Here is an 11,401-nt window from a genome sequence, read left to right as displayed (position 1 = left end):
TCGCTGAGAATCCACCTCTCTCAATTTACACCTATTCAAATAATAACCTGCCTTCCTATTTTGCTACCAAAGTGCATAATGTGGATTTATATAAATTCTACTGCATCTGCCATGCATATGCCCACTCACTCAAACTGTCCAAATCAGACTGGAGCATTTCTGTCCTCACAGCTCACCCTCCCACCCAACTTAATATCATTGGTTAATTTAGTTCCCTCGTCCAAATCATTAATATGTAATGCGAATAGTTAGTCGTATCACAGATCCCTGCAGTATTCCACATGTCTCTGCCTGCCAATCAGAACAAGATACATGTATTCCAACTCTTTGCTTCCTGTCTGCTGAGCAGTTTTCTATCCATCTCAAGACACTACCCGCAATCCCATGCATTTTATCTTTACATAGTAATCTGCCATGTAAGAATTTGTCCAAAGCCTTCTGAAAGTCTAAATAAACCACATCCACCGGTTCTCCCTGGTCATCTCTATAAGCTACATCTTTAAAGAATTCTAGTAGATTTGTCAAGCATTCGTAAATCAATGTTGACATTGTCTGATTATACCACTACTTTCCTAATGCTGTGCTATGAAATCCTTGATCATGGATTGTAGCAACTTCCTTACTGAAGTTCACTAGTCTATAGTTCCCTCTTTTCTCTCTACCTCCCTTTTGAATTACAGGGTTACATGAGCTAAATCCAATCTGTCGGAACCATTCCAGAGTCCAAAGATTTTGGAAAATGACCACCAGTGGATCTACTATTTCTAGGGTCACTTCCTTAAGTACTCTGGGATGAAGATCATCAAGCCTCAGAGATTTATCTGCCTTCAATCCCATTAATTTTCCCAAAACTGTTTCTCTACTAATGCTGGTTTCCTTTAGCTCCTCACTAAAACTTGTGTTTCTCAAAACTTCCAGTACATTATTCATGTCTTCCTTTGTGAAGACAGAAACAAAGTATAAATTTAGTTCCTCAGCTATTTCTTTGTTCCCCATCATGAACTCCCCTTTTCCTGACTGTAAGGGGCCTACATTCGTTTTTGTCAATCTTTTTCTCTTTACATACGTATAGAAACTTTTACAGTCAGTTTTTATGTTCCCCACTAGCTTACTTTCATATTGCATTTTCCCCTTCTTAATGTAACCCGTGGTCCGTCTTTGCTGATCTACGATCCAACCCTCTTCACTTTCACCAACACTGGTTTAAAAATGTACTTCCTCCATTTGACTTATTTTTCCTCTCTCAATTCTTTCATTTTTGTTTCATCTAGTTTCATCCCTTGTTCCCCAATTTCTCTCTCGCCATAAAAACGATCACTCCACAGTCATTATTTTTGTTTTTTCTCAGGTAGCATGTGACACAGTGGTTAGCATTGCTGCCTACAGTGCTGGGGATCCGGGTTTGAATCCCGTACCAGCCTCCCCGGACAGGCGCTGGAATGTGGCGACTAGGGGCTTTTCACAGTAACTTCATTGAAGCCGACTCGTGACAATAAGCGATTTTCATTTTCATTTCATTTTCATTTTCATTTTCATTTCATTTCATTTCATTCATTGAATCCTGGCCCTGGGTCACTGTCCGTGGGTAGTTTGCACATTCTCCCTGTGTCTGCGTGGGTTTCACCCCACAATCCAAACATGTGCAGGCTAAGTGAATTGGCCACGCTAAATTGCTCTTTAATTGGAAAAAAAATAATTTGGGTGCTCTAAATTTATTTTTTTAAAGTATTTTTTAAAATGTTTTTCAATTATTTTTCTTTTTTCTTCAGCACCGAATAATCTTTATTAGTGTCACAAGTAGGCTTACATTAACTCTGCAATGAAGTACTGTGAAAATCCCCTAGCCACCACATGCCGGTGCCTGTTCGGATACACTGAGGGAGAATTCAGAATGTCCAGTTCATCTAACACCTGACAATCGCACCTTTTGCGACTTTGTGGGAGGAAACCGGAGCACCCGGAGGAAACCCACGCAGACACTGGGAGAAGGTGCAGACTCCGCACAGTCAGTGACCCAAGCCGAGAAATCGAACCTGGGTCCTTCTGCTATAAAGCAACAGTGCTACCCACTGTGCTACCATGCTGCCCATGCTACTGTGCCGCCCATATTTTTGCTTCCTCTCCTTGTACTCTTTCTTCCACTCGTTCCATGCTTGCCAGGCAGTGGGACCCTTTTGATCTGGAATCAGCCGTCAGTTGGAAGCGAGTTGATCTCTCGTGGTCTAATCCAGTTTCTGGATTAGCCCTACTATTGGTGATTGAACAGGCAAACATTGCATGGCATTTCATCATAAATCACTGGCAAGATGCTTTCTAACTGACTGAATATTTCCCGCATTCTATGTCTTTATTTGCAGTATATGCTGCTTTTGTGCCTCATGTGTAGGAGATTTGACATATAACTTAAGAGTCACAGAGCTTTACAGCACCGAAAGAGGCTCTTTGGCCCATAGTGTCTGGACTGGCCAACAAGCACCCGTCTAGTGTAATCCCATTTTCCAGCACTTGGTCCATAGCCGTGCATGCTATGGTGTTTCAGGTGCTGGGGGAAACTCTTTAACCCTTCCTCATTCTATTATCTTTTTTACTGCTGTTCTCTCTCCATTACCGCTGTCTACCTCCTCAATCAATTACCCCTCCTCCTAACACCCTGCTCACTTTCCTGCCCTCTTTCTGCTCTCTTTGCTTCCTCACCCTGTGCGGAGAAGAAGGTTGAGAGGAGATTTGATAGAGATGTTTAAAATCATGAGGGGCTGGACGGAGTAGATTGGGAGGAACTGTTCCCGCTCGTAAAAGGTTCAAGAATGAGAGGGAACAGACTTAAAGTGATTTGCAATAGAAGCAAATATGATGTGAGAGAAAACTATTTCACACAGCGAGTTGTTGGGGTCTGGAATGCACTGTCTGGAAGTGTGGTGGAGGCAGGTTCAGTCGAGACTTTCAAGAGGGCAGGAGATGATTATTTGAATAGAAACACTGTCCAAAGATGTGCGGATTAGGTGGATTGGCCATGCTAAAAAAGACTGTCCTCTAGTGGCCAAAGATGTGCGGTTAGGTGGGGTTACGGGGATAGGGCGGGGTAGTGGGACTAGGTAGGGTGCTCTTTCAGAGGGTCAGTGTAGACGTGATGGACCGAATGGCCTCTTTCTGCACTGTAGGGATTCTATGGACTAAGCCATGATGCTGGTTTGGCCAGCCGGTATAGACAGGACAGGTGAATGGCCTGCTTCTGTAACAAATCCGTGATTCTATTCATTCCCTCATTCTAATGCCTCTCTCTCTCTCATAACCACCCTGCCCCAATCCCTGTTTTCACCCTCTAAACTCCTTGCTCCTCTGGAATTGCTGTTTCTCAGACTAAATTAAAATCTCTTGATTTATTTTTGGCCAGTGACCCCCCCCCCCCCCCCTCCTCCCCAGGCCCGCTTTCAATTCAATGGTGTGGATAATTCTCCCTTCCCTCGTCACATCGTCTTGTCCTTGTTCAATGTTGTCATGTTGTGTGGCCCACTCCTTGTTCTTTTTGACTATGGTGTGTGTGTTGTGTGATGCAACCCCCCCCCCCCCTCCCCCCTTCCTGCCGTCCCGCTCTCCCTCTGACTCACTCGGAAATGGTTTGTGAAGCGGCGGCTGGGGGCTCTGAGTCAGCCTTCACCTCCCCCCACCCCACCCCCTTTTCCAGGCAGCCGATTCCCTCAGTAACCCTCGGTTTACCGGTGCCTGTAAATGAGGCGCGCAGTGAGCAAGGGCGAATGATGTCAACTCCCTGGCGGGCTGCCTAAAGTCCAGGGGAGGAGGGCCTGGTCGTGCCTTGGGGCATATTTGGAGGAGGGGAAACCTCAGGGGAGTTAGGTAGACCCCCCTCTCCACCCCACATTTCAGGACTCTGATGTACTGTGAACCTGCTGTAGAGTTACACAGGAGACACACGTCTGCCTTGTTTACAGTCACTATCAGAACACATTAGTTTATTCCCGTTATCACAGCCAGCTGCCCTATCTGGTTTCCAGTCAGTTCCCTCCTGCACATTCAGTCTCTCCTCCCCTGTTCTTCTCTTTCCTGTAAGAAGTCTTACAACACCAGGAAGGAGCAGTGCTCCGAAAGCGAGTGATTTGAAACAAACCTGTTGGACTTTAACCTGGTGTTGTAAGACTTCCTACTGTGCTCACCCCAGTCCAACGCCGGCATCTCCACATCATGGCTTCTCTTTCCTATTTGCTCTTCTTCATCTTCCCCATCCCCCCCACCACCACTACATTTTTAATTCTAAGCCTTTTTCCAGGGTCCCCCCCCCCCCTCTAAGGATAGGGAATAAAACCTCCCACTGGCAGCAGAGGAAGGGTCGAAATCTGGAAGGCACCGATTTAAGGTGATTGGCAAAGGAATCAAAGGCAAGATGAGGAATTCGTTTTGACGCAGCCAGTGGTTAGGATCTGGAATGCATGGACTAATTCTGTTCTGGTGGAAAATATGATTGCGGCTTTCAAAAGATGGAATAGGGTAATTTTCTGCAGGGCAAAAATGGAAGGGATTAGCTCCTTCATGAAGCTCTTTTTTTATATAAATTGAAGAGACCCAATTATTTTTTCCCCCCTATTAGTCTGGCCAATCCGCCTAACCTTCGGATTTGGGGTTGTGAGCGTGAAACCCATGCAGACACGGGGAGACAGTGCAAACTCCACGCGGACAGTGACCCGCCTATTAGTGAAGCTCTTGCAGAGCGTGGGGGATGTTTTTTATTCTTTCACTCGATGTAGGTGTTGCTGGCTAAAGCAGCATATATTGCCCATCCCTAAAAGTCCTTGAGAAGGTGGGGGTGAGCCACCTTCCTGAATCTCTGCCGTCCCTGAGGTGTAGGAACATCCACCATGCTGTTAGGGAGAAGGTTCCAGGATTTTTACCCAGCCACAGTGAAGGAACGCCGATATGTTTCCTTTTTTTCTTTTAAATTTAGAGTATTCAATTATTTTTTCCCAATTAAGGGGCAATTTAGCGTGGCCAATCCACCTACCCTGCACATCTTTGGGTTGGGGGGGCTGAAACCCACGCAGACGCAGGGAGAATGTGCAAACTCCACATAGACAGTGACCCAGGGCCAGGATGGAACCCAGGTCCTCAGCGCTGTAGGCAGCAGTGCTAACCACTGCACCACCATGCCACCCTCATAGTTCCAGATCACGATGACGAGTGGCTTGGAGGTGAACCTCCAGGTGCTGGTGTTCCCATGCATCTACTGCACTTGTCCAATCTAGATTGTAGCAGACATGGGTTTGGAAGGTGCTGCCTAAGGAGCCTTGGTGAATTCCTGCAGTGCATCTTGTAGATTGTACACACTGCTGTTGCTGTGCGTCGGTTGTGAAGGGATTGAATGTTTATGGAAAGGGTGCCATTCAAGCAGGTGGCTTTGTCCTGGATGATGTCAAGCTTCTTCAGTGTTGTTGGAGCTGCACTCATCCAGGCCAGTGGAGAGTATTCCATCACACTCCTGACTTGAGCCTTGTAGATGGTGGACAGACTTAGGAGAGTTGGGAGGTGAGTTATCCGCTGCAGGAATCCTAGTTTCTCGTCTGCTCTTGTGGCCATAGTATTTATATGACTAGTCGAGTTCAGTTTCTGATCAATGGTAACCACCAGGATGTTGATTGTGGGGGATTCAGCAATGGTAATGCTATTGAATGTCAAGGGGTGGTGGTTAGATCCTGTCTTGTAGGAGATGGTCATTGCTTGGCATTTGTGTGACCCAAATGTAGCATGCCACTTGTCAGCCCAAGCCTGGATATTTTCCAGGTCTTACTGCATTTGGACATGGACTGCTTCATTATCTGAGAAGTCACGAATGGTGCTGAACATTGTGCAGTCATCCACAAACATCCCCACTTCTGACCTTATGAGGGATGAAGCAACTGAAGTTGGTTGGGCCGAGGACACTACCCTCAGGGACTCCTGCAATGGTGTCCCGGGACTGAGATGATTGATCTTCACAGCCATCTTCCTTTGTGCCAGGTATGACTCTAACCACTGGAAGATTTATTCCCTGGTTCCAATCTTACTTGTGCTCCTTGATGCCATACTCAGTCAAATGCTGCCTTGATGTCCAGGGCATTCGCTCTCACCTCACCTCTGGCATTCAGCTCTTTTGTCTATGAGGGCAGCATGGTAGCACAGTGGTTAGCACTGTTGTTTCACAGCGGCAGGGACCCTGGTTCGATTCCCGGTTTGGGTCACTATCTGTGCAGAGTCTGCACGTTCTCCCTGTGTTTGCATGGGTTTCCTCCGGGTGCTCCGGTTTACTCCCACAAGTCCCAAAAGACGTGCATGTTAGGTGAATTGGACATTCTGAATTCTCCCTCTGTGTACCCGAACAGGCGTCGGAGTGTGGCGACTCGGGGAATTTCACAGTAACTTCATTGCAGTGTTAATGTAAGCCTACTTGTGACACTAATGAAGATTATTATTATTATGTTTGAACCAAGGCTGCAATGAAGTCAGGAGCTGAGTGACCCTGGCGGAACCCAGACTGAGCGCCTGCGAGCAGGCCATCGTTGAGTAAGTGCCGCTTGATAACACTGTTGATGACCCCTTCCAACACATTGCTGATGATCAAAAGTAGATGGATGGGACGCTAATTGGCCCGGTTGGATTTTTCCTGGTTCCTGTGTACAGGATGTACCTGGGCAATTTCCCACATTCCCGGATAGATGTCACGAACAGGCGCCGGAATGTGGTGACGAGGGGCTTTTCAGAGTAACTCCATTGAAGCCTACTTGTGACAATAAGCGATTATTATTATTATTAGGAACACTCTTCATTCACTTGGATGAGTGCGGCTCCAACAACACTGAAGATGTTGGAGAGACAGACTTAATGGCCTTACAGAGAGCTGACACTGACCAAATGGGCCGAATGACCTCCTTCAGTGCTGGAACTATTGCATGATTTTCATTTGCATCTTTTATTCCCGTCTTCCCCCAATTAAAATTGGACCCTTAAGACCAGAAATCCCGTTTCCCTATTTTCATTCATAATAAGGAAATATAATCACCCCCCCCCCCCCCTCCCCCCCTCCACTCTGCCCACAGGGAATGGATGAGCTGTTGAATTCCAATAAAATACCAGGCGAGCTTTGAATAGTGAGAGGCAACCTCCTAACCACCCGAGGAAATAGCGAGGCAATGGACAAGAAACACACCCCGCTGGGTTTTTTTTTTGCCCCCTCTGCACTTAAATCACAGATTTTCAATGCAAGCTCCATGAATGGTCGCCAATTAATAGGCTATAAATATATGTAAAGTATGTCAGAATGTAAGACGTATGCTTTGCTAATAGTTCAGTGCATCAATGCGCGGTGGGATTTAACTCGAGGTTTATTGTTTGCTTCCAAAGACTGCAGTGAATCAGGTGGAACAATCGGATCACACACTCTGCTAATCGATTTAATCGCCCCCTCGCGTGGTGCAAAAAAAAACAGCTCGCTTTTATTTTGGGGTTTTGCGATATAGAGACGGCGCTGCCGCCGCTGCTTTTGTTTACGAGCTGATTCCCTGACGCACATCCTAAAGTACTCAGAAAGCTCTCAACAGGAGTTCACAGTGTCGCTGCCAATGTCACCCCCGCGCCCCCTTCTCTCTCTCTCTGTCTCTTAAAGGGACCAGCTGCATCTCCCAAGGAAGGGAGGGAGGGGGAGGTTAATGGAAATCAAACGTCAAAGCTTTCCTTTCCCGTGAGCTTGGAAACTCTTCTTGTGACGTCCGACTCACCACACAGCCCCAGCTAAAAGTGTATCTACAAGATGTGGGTGTTAGTGCCACATCGCCAAATGTGGCGGGTACTTTGACCACTGCACAATGCCACGGTGGACCATTTCTGAGAGCAGTCGGGTTTTTTCTCCTCTTTAAGGAAGGGGTCCCTTTTCTTCCCACCCATTAGAATTAGAATTAGAACAGTACAGCACAGAACAGGCCCTTCGGCCCTCGATGTTGTGCCGAGCCATGATCACCCTACTCAAACTCACGTATCCACCCTATACCCGTAACCCAACAACTCCCCCTTAACCTTACTTTTTAGGACACTACGGGCAATTTAGCATGGCCAATCCACCTAACCCGCACATCTTTGGACTGTGGGAGGAAACCGGAGCACCCGGAGGAAACCCACGCACACACGGGGAGGACGTGCAGACTCCGCACAGACAGTGACCCAGCCGGGAACCGAACCTGGGACCCTGGAGCTGTGAAGCATTGATGCTAACCACTATGCTACCGTGCTGCCCCAATCATACACAGATTTATTTTTCACCCTTCAAATGAAATGAAAATGAAAAGCGCTTCTTGTCACGAGTAGGCTTCAATGAAGTTACTGTGAAACGCCCCTAGTCGCCACATTCCGGCGCCTGTCCAGGGAGGCTGGTACGGGAAGTGGTGGTAAGATTCCTAAATGAACAGCGCCATCAACCTCTTACCGTGGTTGACAAGTTGTGGCATTGGAGTTGAACCCAGAGCCACAGGGCCCAGGGGTAGAGACGACACTAACACTGCTCCACGAGGCGTCCTTCAGTCAGGATGCTGAGGGACCATAGTTATGTGGGCAGCACGGCAGTGCAGTGGTTAGCACTGTTGCTTTACAGCTCCAGGGTCCCAGGTTCGATTCCCACCTTGTGTCACTGTCTGTGTGGAGTCTGCACATTCTCCCTGCGTCTGCGTATGTTTCCTCCGGGTGCTCCGGTTTTCTCTCCTGAACAGGCGCCGGAGTGTGGTGACTAGGGGCTTTTCACAGTAATTGCTGTGTTAATATAAACCTACTTGTGACAATAATAAAGATTATATAGATGCCAGGCCAGGTGAGAGGACACCCAGATTCCCTCCTTAAAGGGCACTGGTGATTTTTCCAGCATTACCCCTTTTAAATTTCAGACTAACTTATTTAAATTTAAACTCTTCCAGCTGTTATGGTGGGATTTCCAACTCATTTCTAAAAAAATCTTAGAACATAGAAAATACAGTGCAGAAGGAGGCCATTCGACCCATCGAGTCTGCACCGACCCACTTAAGCCCTCACTTCCACCCTATGCCCATAACCCAATAACCACTCCTAACCTTTTTGGTCACTAAGGGCAATTTATCATTGCCAATCCACCTAACCTTCACGTCTTAGGTCTGTGCAAAGAAACCGGAGCACCCGGAGGAAACCCATGCAGACACGGGGAGAACATGCAGACACCGTACAAACAGCGACCCAAGCCGGGAATCGAACCTGGAACCCTGGCGCTGTGAAGCCGCAGTGCTATCCACTTGTGCTACCGTGCTGCCCTTCCATGGGATGTGGGTGTCGCAGACAAGTCATTTGTTGCCCATTCCTAATTGCCCTTGAACTGAGTAGTTTGCGAGGCCAGTTCAGAAGGTCAGGTTGGTGGTGTGGTATCACAGTGGGTAGCACTGTTGCTTCACAGCGCCAGGATCCCAGGTTTGAGTCTGCACCTTCTCCCCGTGTCTGCGTGGGTTGCCTCCAGGAGCTCCGGTTTCCTCCCACAAGTCCCGAAAGACGTGCTGTTAGGTAATTTAGACATTCTGAATTCTCCCTCTGTGTATCCGAATAGGCACCGGAATGTAACAACGAGGGCATTTTCACAGTAACTTAATTGCAGTGTTAATGGAAGCCTACTTAGAACATAGAACATACAGTGCAGAAGGAGACCATTCGGCCCATCAAATCTGCACCGACCCATTTAAGCCCTCACTTCCATCCTTCCCCGTTATCCAAACCCCTCCTAACCTTTTTGGTCACTAAGGTCAATTTAGAATGGCCAATCCACCTAACCTGCACGTCTTTGGACTGTGGGAGGAAACCGGAGCACCCAGAGAAAACCCATAGATACGGAGAGAACGTGCAGACTTTGCACAGACAGTGACCCAGTGGGGTATCGAACCTGAGATCCTGGCGCTGTGAAGCCACAGTGCTAACCACTGTGCTACCGTGCTGCCCAAATGTGACAATAAGGATTATTATTATTTAAAGAGTCAACCACATTGATGTGGGCCTGGAGTCACGTGTTGACCAGACCAGGTAAGGGCAGCAAATCTTCTTCCCCAAAGAGCATTAGTGAACCAGATGGGTTTTTAAACAACAATCGATGATGGTTTCAATGTCAATATTACTGAGACTAGCTTTTAATTCCAGATTTTCTATGAATTTAACTCCACCAGTTGTCGTGGTGGGGTATGAACCCATGTCCCTGAGCTTTTGGATTATGAATCTAGTGACATTACCACTCTGGAATACTAACATAACCACTATGTTAGCATACTAACCTTCCCCCCCCTCCCTCCCCCCCCCCCCCCCCCCCCCCGCCCCCCCCCCCCCCCATCCCTCCTGCCCCTCACAGTGCTAGGGACCCGGGTTCAATTCCAACCTTGGGTGGAGTCTACACGTTCTCCCCGTGTGTGCGTGGGTTTCCTCCGGGTGCTCCGGTTTCCTCCCACAGCCCAAAGATGTTAGGTGGATTGGCCATGCTAAATTGCCCCTTAGTGTCCAAAGATGCTATGGGTGGGGGAATGGGCCTAGATATGTTGCTCTTTCAGAGTGTCAGTGTGACCTCAAATGGCCTCCTTCTGCACTGTCGGGATTCTACAGAAAAGTGACTCTTTACCAGCCCACACTTTAAATTACACAGCATTATTTCCAGGATTAAATGATGAATTTCACTGGTAATAATTTTTTTCCCATTGGTTCCCTGACGTCGGCTCCAGATGTCAGAAAATTGCTTCTCAATTTATTGCCTTTGGCAAAGTTTCAGCTCTCTGTCAAGGGACAAGTTGGATGGCTTATTTTATCATCAAACTGAATGTTGCAGTCAATGTTTTCTTGTTGACTAAATAAGGACATCGTTACAAAATTACTGTCGGGGATTATCAACCACTTTCACTTTTGCAGTGGGCAGCATTATCCAGAAGCTCTGAAAAAGAGTCATATTGGACTGAGAATGTTGATTCTGTTTCTCAGATGCTGCCTGACCTGCTGAGTTTTTCCAGCACTTTCTGCTTTTTATTACAGCATTGCTTTTTATTACAGCATAATCCAGGAGCAGCCATCCCTTCCAAACCCCCGTGTGATTATCCCTGCTAAATATCCTCACTCTGCTTGAACGGAGCATCGGTATTACAAATGTATTTGGTGCAAAGACACATTTTAAAAAAGCTCAGCTGCTCCACTGGACTGACTGAAAAACGGTAGCACAGTGGTTAGCACTGTTGCTTCACAGCTCCAGGGTCCCAGGTTCGATTCCCGGCTTGGGTCACTGTCTGTGTGGAGTCTGCACGTTCTCCCCGTGTCTGCCTGAGTTTCCTCTGGGTGCATCGGTTTCCTCCCACAAGTCCCGAAGGACGTGCTGTTAGGTAATTTGGACATT

Source organism: Scyliorhinus canicula, chromosome 6 (genome assembly GCF_902713615.1).
Source record: "Scyliorhinus canicula chromosome 6, sScyCan1.1, whole genome shotgun sequence".
NCBI classification, from domain to species: Eukaryota; Metazoa; Chordata; class Chondrichthyes; order Carcharhiniformes; family Scyliorhinidae; genus Scyliorhinus; species Scyliorhinus canicula.
The sequence above is the reverse complement of the archived record's forward strand: the minus strand, read 5'-3'. Positions refer to the sequence as shown.